This window comes from Castor canadensis, chromosome X (genome assembly GCF_047511655.1).
Source record: "Castor canadensis chromosome X, mCasCan1.hap1v2, whole genome shotgun sequence".
NCBI classification, from domain to species: Eukaryota; Metazoa; Chordata; class Mammalia; order Rodentia; family Castoridae; genus Castor; species Castor canadensis.
This window is the reverse complement of record NC_133405.1, coordinates 55,049,778-55,061,341: the sequence shown is the minus strand read 5'-3', so window position 1 is coordinate 55,061,341 and position 11,564 is coordinate 55,049,778. Positions and strand designations below refer to the sequence as shown.

The 11,564-nt window shown below is 34.0% G+C and overlaps 1 pseudogene; it reads left to right on the top strand.

Annotated features, from left to right (window-relative positions):
• Nucleotides 1-1,776: 1,776 nt before the first annotated feature.
• LOC141419446 (peptidyl-prolyl cis-trans isomerase G pseudogene) overlaps nucleotides 1,777-11,564 on the top strand; it is a 118,513-nt pseudogene continuing 108,725 nt past the window's right edge.

Sequence of the window (11,564 nt, the reverse complement as noted above, 5' to 3'; positions counted from 1 at the left end):
TTTGAAGGTTTCCATGAAGAAATCTGCTGTGATTTTGATGGATTTACCTTTGTATGTTATTTGTTTTTTCTCTCTTACAGCCTTCAATATGCTTTCTCTAGTCTCTGTGCTTGTTGTTTTAATAATAATATGTCATGGGGTAGTTCTATTTTGGTCAATCTGTTTGGTGTTCTGGAGTCTTCCTGTACCTAGAAGGGCATAGTTTTCTCTAGATTTGGGAAATATTCTGTTATTATTTTGTTGTATGTATTACACATTCATTTTGCTTGCACCTCTTCTCCTTTTTCAATGTCCATGATTCTCAGATTTGGTCTTTAATGGAGTCTGTGAGTTCTTGCATATTTCTTTCATAGGTCTTGAGTTGTTTAACTAATAGTTCTTCAGTTTTTCCATTAATTACCATTTCATCTTCAAGTTCTGAGGTTCTGTCTTCTGTTTGTTCTATTCTGCCAGAATGGCCTTCCATTTTGTTTTGTATTTCTGTTCCATTCTTTTTTCTGAGGTTTTCCATATTGTGGGTCATTTCCTCTTTAATGTTGTCAATTTTCATCCTTAATTCATTTATCTCTCTATTTATGGTATTTTCTGTTTCATTTTGGTTTTTATTTAGGACTCTTATGATTTCATTTATTTGTTTTTGTTTTCTTATATTCTTTATTTTTGTGCTTTTGGAATTTCTTGAGTGCCTCTTGTACGTTTTGGTTAGCCATGTCTAGTAACATCTCCATGAAATTCTCAGTGATTACTTGTAGGATTTCTTATTTCAGAGTGTTTTTGTGGGCTTCCTTGGGTTCTTTGGCATAGTTTATCTTTGTTTTGTTGGTTTCTGGATCTGGGTATCTGTTTTCTTCATTTCCCTCTGAATCCAGTACTAACTTATTTTTGTGGGGAGAATGGTTTCCATCCCCTTTTTGTCTTCTCATATTTCCACTTGGTAACATTTCTGTCCCTGGACTATGTGTAATTTAGTGTTAGCTGAGTTACAATAGTGAAACTAACAAAACCAAGGAAGAAGGAGAATAAAGAGAAAGAAAGAGAAATAGAAGGGAAAAAAAGAAGAAAAAAAAGAGAGAACCAAAGAAAACAGCAGGGAGAGATGGTGAAAAATCAAAGAGCAAACCAGACAGCCAAACCTTTAAAGGAAGGCAAATAAAAAGTAAAAAGAATAAATAAAAAGCAATAAAAACAAAAAAAATAGAAAAAAATTTAAAAATCACTGGTTCAGGAACAGTGAAATTTCAGTATTAGCAGTTCTCTGTTATTCCTTTAGCATCTAGACCTGTATGTGTCTCCTAGGCAGGTTTGGAGCCCTCCTGTGGCAGGTGGCAGTTGGGTAGGTTCCCACAGGCCTGCGGGTAGAGGCCTGTCTAGTGGGCCTTTGGAGCGTGGGCCTGGCGTGCATGAGGTACACAGCCTGGTGGAGTGGAGATCATGTGTGCCTGTGGATTGCTGGCTTGGCAGGCCTTAGGGGCGTGGCCTGGTGGATATCATGTCAGGCTGTGCAGGCCTGAGTGGTGCGGTCCTGGTGGATATTGTGCAGGCCTGTGGATCACTGGCATGGCAGGCCTGAGGGGCATGACCCATCAGAAATGTGCATGCCTATGGATCACCGGTTTGGCAGGCATGAGGGGTGGGACCCAGCAGAGATAGTGCGGGACTGGATCACCAGCTTGGCAGGCCTTAGGGGCAAGATCCCAGCAGAGATTGTGTCTGCCTGTGGGTCACTGGCTTGGCAGGTATGAGGGGTGCAGGCCCAGTGGAGATTGTGCAGGCCTGATGGGTGGGAGTTTGGGGAAGAACCGGGGGGCCTGTGGAGTTCATCCCAGGTGGGACTCAGAAGCGGGCCAGAGGATCAGAGATCACATGGCCTGTGGAGCAGCGGCACTTCCGGCTTATGTGGCTGGGCTTGGCATGCAGCGCCAGCTGTTCTTTTAGTAAGTTGTGGCTTGGAGAAGCCTTCCATGAGCTAAGGGTTCAGAGTGCTGATGTTTTAGCTCTCCCTGGTGCTTTACCTCAGCCAAGTATGTCCGGAGCATCTCAGAAAAATCTCTATTTCACAGAACTCACTTGGTCTGTGGCTGTGTCCCAGTCGCCATCTTGGATCTGTCCGTGCATATGACTTTTCTTCTTCTTTTTCAAATAGGTTTCTTACAGCTAATTCCTAAGTGAGATTATTGAAAGAAAGATTATGAGTAATTTATGTCTGTTGATAAAATTTCAAATTGCTATCCAGAATAATTATCCTAATTTCCCTCACCACTAGCAAAGTGTGACTATGCCAGTTTCTCTACATGCTCCTCCATTATCAGTCTTTTAAAATATATTTAAACACTTTTCTAATTTTATAGTAATAAAAATCATATTTTGCTCTTATTATAATGATTATTACTCTTATTGCTGGTCAGATGAACAAGTTTCCATATGGTTGTGCATCATTTATTTCATTTTGAGTAAAATGTACTTTTATGTCTTTTGCTTGTATCTAGTGTTGTATCCATTAGAATCTTGGTGTTGTTCTTATACGAATAAACTTAATAAAAATAGATTATAAAATCCTTCCTCACAGATATCATAAATATAATAGATTCTTGCAAAATTAAGTATAAATTCCCAGTAGTTCTGAGTGCCCATTCTATTAATTCAGCTCATGCTCAAATTTATGGTTTTGAAAATATTCATATATTAGTGTGGTATTCACACACGGTTGCTGAAGAATAGTTTGCAATATTAAATAATTCTTATAATTTTAGATTTGCAATTATGGAGGCATAGATATGACAAATATGAAGTGTGACATTGATTTACATTGCATAATAGAATTGTGAATTGTCTTATGGATTAATGGTAAGTTATAAATATTACTTATATTTGCAAAAGTAGGGTAACATTTCTATTTTATTCATATAAATTTGATTTTAAATTTTGGTATTCATTAAATATAATAAATTGAAGGTTTTTAGTAAGAAATAATTATGTGCAACAATATATACACATTAAATTTCATTTTAAAATTCTATATATTCACTTCTTATATTTTGATGAAATACCAAATTTTGGAAGCTAAATACAATATTTTATACTTTAATTTTTAAAATTAATTTTAATTTAGTTTGTGTTTGATTTTGTTATTCTTTTGAAATAGAGTTTTGCTTTATGCTCAAGCTGTAATCCTCCTATTTGTGTTTCCTCATAAAGTTGAGATAACAGGCACATACCATCATGTGCTGCCATTGGTTGAAGTGGGGTTTCAACAACTTTTTTACCAAACTGGCCTTTAATCAAGATCTTTCCCATCTCTGCCTCCTGAGTAGCAAGGATTGTAGGCTTGAGTCACTGCACCTGGCTAATTTTAATTTTTGAAATCTTAGATCATAAGTGTTAATAAAAACAACTATGGAGCAATTATAACAACAGAACACTTTTACTGAACTAAATGAAAAAAATGCATTTTATGGAAAAAAATGCATACATTACTAACCTAAATATTATTTACTCAACATCAGAATAATGACAAATGTGGTATAATTTGTTCTGAAATTTTTCAGTCATGTAAAATTCATGGGTTTACACAAATTTTTTTAATTTTGTCACTATGATGATATTTTTGTTTTGATTTTATTATACATATTTACACATATGGCATATGGAACTTTATATTTACTTTAGCTCCAGGCTAGTGGTGGGCCAAAATGTAATAGCTATTTAATAGAGATATTAAATATACAAATGAAGAGTCACACTTTAATCAAAGACACATAGTTGCTCCAGAAGTAAAATGTTCAACTATTTGAGTTATCACTATTTATTTCAAAGTTATTGCTCAGTTAGAGTGGTCTTCTCTAGTGTGGCAGATAACTGAACGAAAAGTCTGCACAAATGCACATAGGGATAAGTCTTGATGAGATGAGCTAATTAAAAATCCAAACACATACACAGAATAGTTTTTCTTCATATTTATATTGCTCTAACATTCTGGTGGAACAGAATCTGAGAGACTATAATTGTCAAACCTTGTGCTACTTTTCTTCATTGTTGGAATGCATAGAAGAATCAATTCTCTTTTTTGAAACATGCAATAATCACTCCTAGGAAAATGCAATGCAGGATATTTAAAGCAGGTATGAAAGCACTTTTAAAAAACAATGAAAACTGATGAGGGAAATCATATATAGCAAAAGAGAAAATTATGGCTATACAGAAATTTTAACACTTTTCTGAAATAAATGAAAGCAAAAAATTTTTAAAAGAATTCAAGAAAAAGAAGAACATTTTATTTATTAACTGTCTTAAACATGCATAACTTTTCTCTATGTTTTTTGCATGATCATTAATCTCCTACAAATACGAAAATGGTTTTTTAATATTTCTGTCATGAAGATAAGATAAATTAGTCTTTATTGGGATAATGTTAATTCCAGCTTTTAAAATTTTGACAATTTAGAGCAGTTCATTTAAGTTTCATAAGTCAATATTACAAGGCTACTTAAATTTTAGGATTGTTATCAAACATGGGAAACCTCTAAAAAATATATTTCATATATCAGATGTAAGATTTAGATCTTGCTTACTTTTTCAATGAACCAAGGTTTTGTCTCACTGATTCTTGTTTTGGTTTTTTTTGTTTGTTTCTATTTCATTAATTTTAGCCCTTATTTTTATTATTTCTTTCCTTCTGCTTGTTTTTATTTTTCTAGGCATTTGAGATGTAGCATTAGGTCATTTATTTGAGATCTTTCTGTCCTTTTAATATATGCATTCATGGCTTTAACCTTTCCTGTTTGGACTGTCTTTGCTGTGTCCCATGGGCTCTGGTAGGTGGTGTTTTTTATTTTCAGTAGATTCTAGGAAACTTCTGATTGCCTCCCCTATTTCTTCTATGACCCACTGATCATTGAGCAATGTGTTATTCAGCCTCCAATTATTTGTGTATTTTCTGATGGTGGTTTTGTTGTCGAGCTAGTTTTAATGTATTGTGATCATATAGGATGCAGGGGGTTATTTCCATTTTCTTATATTTGCTGAGACTTTCTTTGTCCCTTAATATATGCTCTATTTTGGAGACAGTTTCATGGGCTGCTGAGAAGAATATATATTATGCCATTGTTGGATGAAATATTCTATAGACATCAGTTAGTTCCATTTGGTTTATGGTGTCATTTAGTTCTAGGATTTCTTTGTTGATTTTTTGCTTGGATGACCTATCAGTAATAGAAGGGTATTAAAGTGTCCCACGACTACTGTGCTGGAGTATATGTGTGCTTTTAAGTCCTTAATGTATGTTTGATGAAGTTGGGTGCACCATCATTGGGTGCATATTGGTTGATAATTGTTATTTCCTCTTGATGTATATTGCCCCTTCTATTTGTATGAAGTGTCCTTTGTCTTGTTTGACCAATGTAAGTTTGAAGTCTACTTTGTCTGAAATAAGTATTGCTACTCCTGCCTATTTTCAGGGACCATTGGCTTGGAAAATCTTCTTCCAGCCTTTCACCCTAAACCAGTGTTTATTTCTGTCAATAATGTGGGTCTTTTGTAAACAACAGATTGTCATATATTCCTTTATAATCTAGTTTCCCAAGCAATGTCTTTTGATGGGGAGTTGAGTCCATTGACTTCTGGTGTTAGTATTCATAGTATGTTGTGATTCCTGCCATTTACTCATTGTTGTTGTTTAAGGATTTGATTGTGTGCAGCCAAATTAATGTTACTCTCTGATTTCTTGTCTTTTCTTCTCCTGTCATTTGATACTTCCCATACTCTCATGGTTTTGTTTTCTTTCATCTTCTGTGTGCAAAATTCCTTGTAGAATCTGTAGTGGTTGCTTGGTGGTTATGTATTGTTTTAGTTTCTGATTATTGTGGAAGATTTTTATTGCTTCTTCTATTTTGAATGATAGTTTTGTTGGGTAGAGTATCCTAGGGGTGAGGTTATTTTCATTCAGTGCCCAAAATATCTCACTCCATGCCCTTTTTGCTTTTAATGTTTCCATTAAGAAATCTGCTGTTATTTTGATGGGTTTATCTTTAAATGTTATTTGTTTTTTCTCTCTTACAGCCTTTAATATTCTTTCTCTGATTTCTGTGCTTGTTGTTTTAATGATAATATGCTATGGGGAAGATCTATTTCAGTCAAGTCTTTAAGCATCCTGGAGGCTTCCTATACCTAAATAGGAAAAACTTTCTCAAGATTTGGGAAATTTTCTGTTATTATTTTATTGACTATATTACATATCCCTTTGACTTGCTTGCTGCCCCATTCCCTCTCTCAGCCTTTGCTGCTTTATCAGCATTAGATCACTGAGAGTTCAGCACTGAGAGTTCAGCTCCTTGCTCCACCCCTGAGAGTTCAGCACCCAGGGTTTGACTTCTTGCCCCACTCCCATTATCTGGGGCAGATTCAGTTTTCCACCCCTACCTCCACTCTCAGTGTTAGATTACAGTTCACTCTTTATGGTTTTCAGTTTTGCTTGGGAGGGTGTTCAGTCTGCCCAGGGCTGTGCTGAATTATTTTCCTGGGCAGTGGGTAGGGGAGCCTTGCATGGTGTGTGATGCTCACCTGTTTTGCAGTTTCATGCAAGCAATTTTGGAGCCAGCTGGCAGGGAGAAATGGCTGACTTTTTCAAATGCAGCATGGCATAGGGAAGCTTTTCACTGGCTAGGGGTCCAGGGTGCTGCAGTTTGATTTTGACTGATGCCCTGTCTTTGCTTGTTGGGAGAAAAATAAAATTGTCAGGGGGCTTTTATACCAGGTCCATAAGCCAGACATGTGTTGCTGGTTGTGCCCCATGGGATTTTCATGGCTGTTAGGTGCAGTTAAAAGTTGATTTAAGGGTCAGTCTTTGAATTTTATCTGTACCTAATGTGATGGTGGTTATTATTTTGGCTAAAGGCAATCAGAATTACCCAAGTATAGCTCCAATGTCTCAAGTGGGTTTCTGGGGTCATGGAGCTTAGGATTTCTGATTCTCTACCCTAGCTGCCATTTTGGATCCTCTCTACTTTTGTCCTTTAGATTGTGTTTTTTGTCATGATTTCATGTGATCCAAGATGATACAGCTAGGAGGGACCTCAAAATATCAGTCAGTCTAGGCATTTTCATATAGTCATATGATTTACCCTTTAGCCAATTTACTTGTTAAGGCAATGAGGTTCAGGGGTTTTATATGATGTAGTCATGATTACACACACACACACACACACACACACACACATACCATATGCTATTGTTAGGAATTAGGAATTAGAAATCAGGGCTCAGAATTATTAAATAGTTGTATTTTGAGAATGTCAAAGTTCCATGAATACTTCCACCAGGAATCAGGAGCAGAAAAGCTACAATAGTATGAATTTGAAAGAATAGTTTTTTTTTGGTAATAAAGATAATAATACTCATTGTAGAAAACTATTTCAATACAAGAAGCAAAAAGAAGGAAATAAAATTGACCTTACATTCCAGCTAACACTGATAATCACTATTGACATGGTATACTGTAGTCTTCTAACTTTTCATCTGTTTCCAAATATTTTCTTTCTTTTTTTTTTTTGTGTGGTGATATAGGGGTTTGAACTCATGGTCACATACTTGTAAGGCAGGTTTTCTAGCACTTGAGCCAGAGCCTCTAGCTATTTAAGCTTTTTGTAGTTATTTTTCAAATAGGGTCTCTTTTTTCTTTCTTTCCCCCATTCCTGCATGCACAGCAAACCTCCTATTTATGTCTCCGTTATAGCTGGAATGACAGGCATGCACCACTGTGCCCAGCTTTTCTTGGTCAATTTGGGGTTTCACTAACTTTTTTGCCTTGGCTGGCCTTAAACCACAATCCTTCCAATAACTGTCTCCTGAGGAGCTAGGAAAACATGTGTGAGTCACCATGCCAGGTCCAACTTTTCACTTTTGTAAATAGTTTTGCAATGGACATCCTTCTATGAAGTTTGCTACATATCCTTACTTATATTGTAAGAATAAATTCTTAGATGAACTGCTATCAGTCTGATACATATACTAAGTTAATCTCAAGAAACACCTCAATAGAGATCTTCCTCTAATCATTAAATGTGTTTCTATTTTTGTGCTACATTACATGAAACATTTTATATAAGATATGTCTAGTCTTTCAGAAATATGACTGTGTAGGATGAGAAAAGTGGCTTTTCAGAAAACTTTATAGTACACAGGTACATATTATTCAAGTTTTCTGTGTATCCAACAAATTCTTTGAGTTACTTTCTTGTTATGCCTAGAGCTTGTAGATCAAAATTTTAAATTAAAAATCCATTGGAAAAACACACATAAATGATGGTAAAAGTCTATAATGTACTAGAAAAGTGTAGCTGTGATATTTATTTGGGATAATATATCAGGTAACATTATTGTAGATGTATGGTGTTTGAATGCCAGATGTTTGAAAAAACATAGCCCTGAACATCTGGAAAGAATAGCTATGTACAATTTTGGATGAATAGGTTGTACTACAACTATAAGGTTAATTACTAAGGTTATTTACTTGGGTATGAAAGAGCTCACTTTTGTCTACTTGCTACATAACAATTACTTAAAAATCACCTGAAATTCTGGTGAGGTTTATTATGATTAATACACAAAGAATAGCATATAGTAATATATGTCATTATTCAATATAATATAAAAATAAAATTCAAATACAATGCATTTATATATAATACCAAAATTTGTATGTAATGCATTGGAAAGCTAACATTTTTCCATTAGTTGCTTTATGCAGATGTTCCATTCAACAGAGATATAGTTTCATTAAGAAGGCAGAAACAGAAAGAGATGGCCTTTCTTAACTGCTTAAAGAATTTGCCTAACTGACAATATTCTTTAAAGTACTAACCACTTTTTTATATATGCTTAATCAATAAAGAATTAGGCCTTATCTGTAGTGATCTAAAAACTAATTGCACTATAAATACCTTTAGAACAAAAAGATATAAACTACTAGGTGATCTGACACTGGGCCAACACATCTTTAGCATTAAAAAGGTGATTTTAACAGAAGGTATTTCATTTGAATAGCTACATAATGACAGATTACATTTTCTAGAAATATCTGCATTTAAAGAAGTGGAAATCCCATGGTGTGCATTTCCTGTTACTGTGATCTAACCTCTAGGGAATTTTGTTTTTAGTGCTACAGTTTTAATTACATGCAGTAAAATCTGGTCCAGTTTAAAGAATACTACATGAAGATAAAAATGAGAAAATTACTGAGGTTTTTTTATAAACTCTAAGTATCCCAAATAAATAAAACAAATAAATACACATATCACATGGCATTATTCTTTCCCTTATGATACAGATTCAAGACATCACAGTGACATCAAAACAATGAAGACTAAATTATATACTATCTCAAAATTATAATTTTTTAAATATTAAGATGAATGGTGAGAAAATATTTGTGAATCAAGTATAGAACATATTAATAGCTGTAAGAGTAAGCAAATAACAGATATAGCTCTTATGTTAAGAAATTTATGGTATAGTTAAGACTAGATATTTTATTGCAAGAATATTCTAAATGTATATCTAATTTATTAGGTAGTATAGAATAATAGAATATCTATATAAATATTAAAGAGACATAAATAACAGGAATAATCAAAATGAGTAAGTTAGTATCTCTTGATTTTAATTAATACTACCAACAAATGATGAAGTGTATTTGAAATGGCATGTGTTAAGTTTGTTGGTGGATATTTAATGACTCAGAAGGGTCCAGGGAATTCTAAAGGCAAACAAGTTAAATGTCAAAGAATTGTTCAAGACCATCATTTTTCATGTTAATCTTGAAATTTCACAATTTGTTTAGTGGATAATATTGTTAAACCCATTTTATAGAGACAAAATAAGTATTTTTGTCTATGTCTATCAAATGATACAGCTGTAATTATAATCATTGTGGCTAATATGATGATAAGAAGAAGGTCTCTTTAGAGGTGAGAGCTAAAGTGATTTTTGCTCTGAGGGACCTCCACTTGAAAGAAAAGTAAGTGCATCTCCTTTAAAAGTGCATAGGTCAGTAGGGAAAGTCAAGATGTGTTAAATAAATCTGGATACAACTCAGTATAAGAACTTGCCCAGTATGAGCTATATTAGCAGTAAGTAATGTCATTGAGGATGCCTATAAGAATAATAGATAGGTTCAGTTTAGGGTCAGGAATGGCTAAGTAAAAGTAGATAACAATTAATGTACAGCTTGCTAGGCATTTTTCAATGCTTTGGTATGTTTGCAACACAAGAGTGGGCATATTTGTCAGGATTTTTTTGATTTTGAATAACTGAAATCAACCTCAACTAAATTACCAAAGAAAAAGGATATTCATCATTAGGACACAAGTGTTTCATGACACCTTAATGCCTGGAAAGGTCTGAGACAAGAATGAAAAGAGAAAAGTGGAAGCTGTATGGAAGTAGGGAGCATATTCTTGTAATTTCTTACCTCTAAATTTTGTCTGAGGTTCTCTTCTATTTCTCACTCCCTTAAGAATAGTTCTCCATTTCCCAATCACCATGGCAGAAGATGACAATCCACAGCTGCAAAGTTCATTTCTAATTTCAAGTAGGTGGGTAGAATAGGGTGATAACCTGAGTGCTTCAACTTGGGTTTTACTTAATCCAATGATATATGACCATGGATGGGTCATGAAATACAAGCTAAGCAATTTGGAGTCTACTTTTATGGATAACAGTTTCCATTAAGGGAAGCACTTGAAATTAGGAATAGTAGGTATTGTTATTTATCTAACAGGTATGATAAAAATAAGTCTCAATAGCCAATATAGCTTTTCTAAAATTATAACTGAAGCAGTTTAGTTGTTTATTCAAACAATAACATGATGCGTTGTGTATAAAGAAATGCTTATAAGCCATTGATAAGATGCTTGCTTTGAGATGAAGTTTTCAGTTGTAAGAATGGATTTTCATAGATCATTCTCCCTTCTTTTACTCTACATTCACATTTGCTCATATGAGGAGAGTTTTTAGTCATGGAAATAGAAGAGAAATGACTCTTGGCCAATATTAGTATTGTGTCTTCAGCAATGAAGTTAAGCAAGACTCGTTTTTAATTAAAATATAACTACTTACACTTACATTTGAACCATGGCTTCCAATTTTTTGTCAATGATTATAGCATTATGACTTATAGTTGATATGCTGGGTTTCGAATTTAACTCCCCAAATAAAAATTAGTTAAAAGATGTTTCAGCAAGCTCACATAGATTACTTTCTTGAGCAATGGTTGGTATTATTTTTCTTGGTGAATGGGCATATTTATACAAAAGAGACAAACTTAGGCTACAATTATTTATGGATAATATTTTACAAAGTAGCACAATGACATTATGTGTAATTAGTATTACTTATATTTACAAATTGTTAAAACATTGATCATTTTTCACCTAATCACAGATTAACAGCAATTTTCATGTCTATATTTTACTCCCTGTTTAAAAGTGTTTGTTTACTTGTATACTACCTCATTCCAAAGAAAAGATTCATGAGCAGATAATTCAAAGATAAATATGACAATATTTGAATAA